The following is a 4,897-nucleotide window of genomic DNA, read 5'->3' as shown; positions in this document are numbered from 1 at the left end:
TGCTGATGATTGGTCATCCCCTGCCAAACACCCTAGAGGTGGGTCGCAGGGTATTTTTTATATATAGAAGTCGCCATGGGAGTTAGCCGAGGCCAATATGAAAAATCCTTTAATGGTAGTATCTGTATAGAAAGGAATATCTTCACGTTACCTTAATTATCTTTCTTGTTATTCAAGCGTTGAATGATATGTGCAAGCTACTCCCAGCCTCAAAAGCCCACCTTAGTCAGTGAAAAGTTTAATGTATGGCAATTTGCGCGAAGAAACTATCAAGGAACTCGTACCTATCCTAGCGGACCGATATTAAAAGCAGGACAACTTTTTCTCTATTTCAGTGTCAAAAATAGGGTGCGTGCCATTACATGCTGATATCCTTAATTTTTTGACGGCCAGTGAAACGTTTATTTTAAATTTATACTTTTAATCTATGTGTTATTCAGCTAATTAGGTACCTATAACAAACTGCGGAGCCCTGTTCCACTTCTCTCTCACTTCATCCACACCATCTCGCGGTACTAATTCTTCAAGGATTAAGTAAGTTTCTCTAAATCATTTTTAGTCCGATTTTCAGCGCCAGCATTTCGCAGCTCCTCATGCATGGGGATGCGTTATATGCGGAATAAGGTTATATACCGTATATCAAACTATACAGAAATTGTGAGCATTCCTGTAACTGGTCTCGCGTTAGTTCAAAAAACGCAAGCGATATGAATGATCCAGCCCAGATGCAGAGCATAAGATGTAGCATGGTTCTACGCATAGCTCATGTTTAGCAGAGCAACATAGGGTGCAACGAGTGCAACCATTCGAGACACATTAAGTACTAAACCATTGATAAATTCACTATTCCCTCCCCCCCTTCATCGGCGCCGTGGCTTAGTTGGTTAAAGCGCCTGTCTAGTAAACAGGAGATCGGGAGTTCGAATCTCCCCGGGGCCTCATAAAATATTTTTTTTACCTTTTAGTACACACATCATCTGCGAATCCGCCGTCATTTTTTAGTGGTAGTTTACTAGCGTAAATATCGCAAACTACTTCAAAATCTCAGTATATTTATTTGATCGACCGTTTTCATCATTTTTCTGCAGGTGCCACATATTTTAAACAAATTACATCCAATAGCATAACTAAATTGAAAATATGATAGCAATTTTATAAGCGGCCTATTGCTGACAACTGCCTATTTTTCAAGCCTCGGAACTTTCAAGATGACAGCAGAAGTTTTAATGGAGTAATCCGAAACTACCAAAAATGAAGAAGCAGAAGGTATATGTCCTCTTGGGTGAAATGTATTTTGATGCGATTTCTTTGCTTTCACTAGCGTCACGGCATCTGTACTTCGCCAAAACCAAAACGAAAATTCTGAGGTTTATGAATACAAGAGACTGGCAAATTTCCGTATTACATTTAGTAACGCAAACTGTTTAGATAAAGTTCATATCATTTTCAGACATGAAATCGCCAGTCACTTTCGTTACATACGTCAGACTTCCACCACATAAATCCTAAAAACATTCCACGTATGTCAAATTATATTTCATCGTGACTTCACCTTAAGCTTAACTATGGGATTAAATCAGCCATCATGCCACGACGCATCTGGCATTCGAACCCGGATCTCCTGATTGCCGGTCGCGCATGCTACTACTTACACCACCAAGCCACCTTCTTCCGAGAACCTCAGGCTGGGTTTTACCGAACAAGGTGCTGACGTCTCAAGCCCGAGTTACTTGTTTCATGCAGTACTTTGAAACTCAGGACTCTTGAGAGCAGATGAAAAGATGAAAATTTCTGACTATAATTTCGGTTTTCCGATACATTTTCTCAAGTTTCACTCCACCTCCAAATTTTCTGAGAAAGTCGATTGCATTTAATGTTTTCCACGTTTGCAGTTGTCTTCACTTGCCATTGTTAGAGTCACTGTGTTTACCGAGTGGAGTTGGGTGAGATATTTAGGATAAACACGATCTACCATACTCTAGGAAATTATTATTAAAATGATAGCTGTAACAGAAGTCAAAAATCATGTTAGTCAAATGAAATTGGCGCTACGGTTGGATCCAAAGTCCGGAAACAGTGTTAACGTAAATATATAAGGATTCAAACGTCCATATCGATGGCTAAGTTCTAACAACACGTATTTCAAATTCGGCCGGTTTGAGACAAGTATCTTAAACAAAGTGTAATGACATAAAAAAATAAAATACAAGCAAAAACCAAGTCTTTGTGTGCAAATGAATGCTTCTTTTTCAGTTTTATGAACTTTTGGTTTTTAATTTCAGTCTACAAGTTAAAAAAATTAATCGTTTTCTTTTGCACGCCTGAAAAGTTGCTATTTATGAGATACGTGTTGTTGGAACTTAGCCATCGATATTCTATGTAAAGTAAAAATGCATTTTAACATCGGTGGATGGAATCTATGAAATACAAACGATTTTAATAAGATGTGCGAAAAGAATGAGCATCTAACGATTTTTAAAAAAATGCAAGTTTCCACGACTAGTAAGGAGATTCTAAAATTTAGTTCGATCAAAGAGGCTTGTTGCTAAGGCGAGTGGCAATGAATGGAGAGGTCTTGACATAGGAAGACTATGAGGGGACAATGGCGAAGGTAAAACCGTGAGAGGTCTAAAGGAAAGGTGAGGATGTACTGGTGAGGCACGACGTTAGAGACACGGGGTCCCGTTGGTGAGGAGGAATATAGGTCGATTCGCATTGTTTACTTCCCAACAATGCACCCTCTCTCACCTTCCCCCCCCCCCACCCTCGCCAGCTGCACTCAGTCCGCCCACTTCCGGCGATGCCATCGCGAGGAAAGAGTCCCGCTTTTCTCGGAGGCGATGGGAACGCGAAATTCGACGCCAAAGTATGCGGGAAGTGTCCGCGGAGCGATTTCTTCGATTGCGCCTGAGAGCATACGCGCGAAAAAGACTGAAGGGCCATCATATTAGTTGTTCATGAAATAGCTCTATTTTATTCAATACCCTAGTGTATCGAATAATGCAGTCCAATTCTCCAATCATCCAACGGTGTCTCAATTCACAGAATTAATGGCATCACTCGCTAGGACGACTCATTGCATGTTTTTTTGTTTTCCATTGTTCTAGCATTGCGTGGGTTTGCTATATAAATTAATACTCGTTTGCAAGTTTTATCTTTTCATGAATATGCACGTATATTTTGATTACATGCGTCATATTTCTAGGACTTTCCCCTGTGCATTTAGAACAGCTGCCAGTTAAGTGAAAAGTCGTTACGATTGCCTTGTGTAACTGACCTCTTAGATAAACTCGGATGGGAATATTGTAAGACCGTATATTGAAAAATCGTCTAAACCTATTATATAAATTCAAGAGCAGTACCTTTTCAAACGAAGTTAGCCATATCTTACGAACGCCAGCATATTACGGAAGATCAGATCATATAAATAAAATAAGAGAGATAGAATGTAGAACAGACAGATTCAGAATTTCTTTTTTTCCACGATCAAAAAGAGATTATAACAGCAGCGATACAACTCATAAATAGAGTAGATGACTTGTATTGTAGCCTACAAACTTAAGTAAAACTTAATGCATGTTCCTGAATTTTATTATTATTTCTAACAGCAAGTGGTAGTATTATGTTTTAGAATGCGGGACGTTTATTGGACTGTGTGGTGTACATGCGGAAGTCCACTTGCATGCTGGCGATTGATCACCCCCTGCCAAACACTCTAGAGGTGGCTCGCAGGGTATTATGTAGATGTAGATTTGGCGGTCCTCTTGAATGCTGCATGTTGGTGATTGATCAGTCCCTGCCAAACACTTTAGAGGAGGTTCGTGGTGTATTAAGTAGATGTAGATCCTTGTGTAGACCTTCGTGGTGTGTTGAAGATTCGGCGGTGAGGTTTACGGGACATGCATTGTGTGTAGCATCGTTGTAGACATCTGCAGTTTCGCCAGCATTGCAGCGCGCTTCATCAGGTCGATGAAGTTTGGTGTTATCAACCGCATACATATCCGTCGGAGTCAGGAGTCATCTCATTGGTCCATACAGGAGGTCAGAGACTCATCATTGGCCCGAATTTCTTAGAGAATTCCCGTTTCTTTTTCTCTCGAGTTGGTTTGACCACTCTTTTCCATGAGTTGGGTAGCTGGTATCCGTCGTTTCTGTAGAAGGTTTATAAGGAAGGTTTCGTCAAATAGTCAGCTGCAATATCGGCGAAACTGTTGTCTACAGAGATAGACGCACGCAATGCTTACTCCGTAAAACTCTCCGCTGAACATGCAGTCCAAGTTGAGGAATGATTGCGCTTCAGTGCATCCCTTTCCAGTCCCCAGGAAACGCAATTGCCGTCGCCGATCAGTGTCGTAAATATGAGAGAGGGACGAGGAATTTGAAACCCTTCCTACACAACTAAAAGAAAATGTTCGTATCACAGCAATCGTAATTATTTGAAACACAATAATGACATATTATATCTTTAATTTGGCATATCTAATTTATGCAAATATTAATTTCCTGAAATAATATTAAATGAAGCCATGTGAATCTTAAATAAAGTCATGTTATCTATTTAAATCTCGTGTTTTTTGTACCCACTGTGGTGAGCTATTTAATCTGAATTCTCCTCCCCTCCCCAAAGCAAAGCGCCAAAGGTGCCGATTACATGAAACGATTCATATTAAATCTCGACCAATCTTTTTTTGCGTCGAACTGTTCGTTCAAAACACATACTATCAGGTTAGTTATTTAAATAAGTACATATAGTAGACCCTTTTCAATAAGAGTCACTGTATGTACTACCTCCGACTCAAATTTGAAAAGTTTACTTCAAAAAATTTTCAGAAATAAAATTTTTTCGTATGAAATACGAGCAAATAATGAAAAAAGATATAGTTCACACTAAAGTTTT

At 39.6% G+C, this 4,897-nt stretch overlaps 1 non-coding gene across 1 annotated transcript; it reads left to right on the top strand.

Moving 5' to 3' along the window:
- Positions 1–865: 865 nt before the first annotated feature.
- On the top strand, positions 866–939 carry Trnat-agu. Its single transcript has one exon. It is a non-coding gene; the product is annotated as a tRNA-Thr (tRNA).
- Positions 940–4,897: the final 3,958 nt, after the last annotated feature.

Source organism: Ischnura elegans, chromosome 8, assembly GCF_921293095.1.
Source record: "Ischnura elegans chromosome 8, ioIscEleg1.1, whole genome shotgun sequence".
Classification (NCBI taxonomy): Eukaryota; Metazoa; Arthropoda; class Insecta; order Odonata; family Coenagrionidae; genus Ischnura; species Ischnura elegans.
The sequence above is the reverse complement of the archived record's forward strand: the minus strand, read 5'-3'. Positions and strand labels throughout refer to the sequence as shown.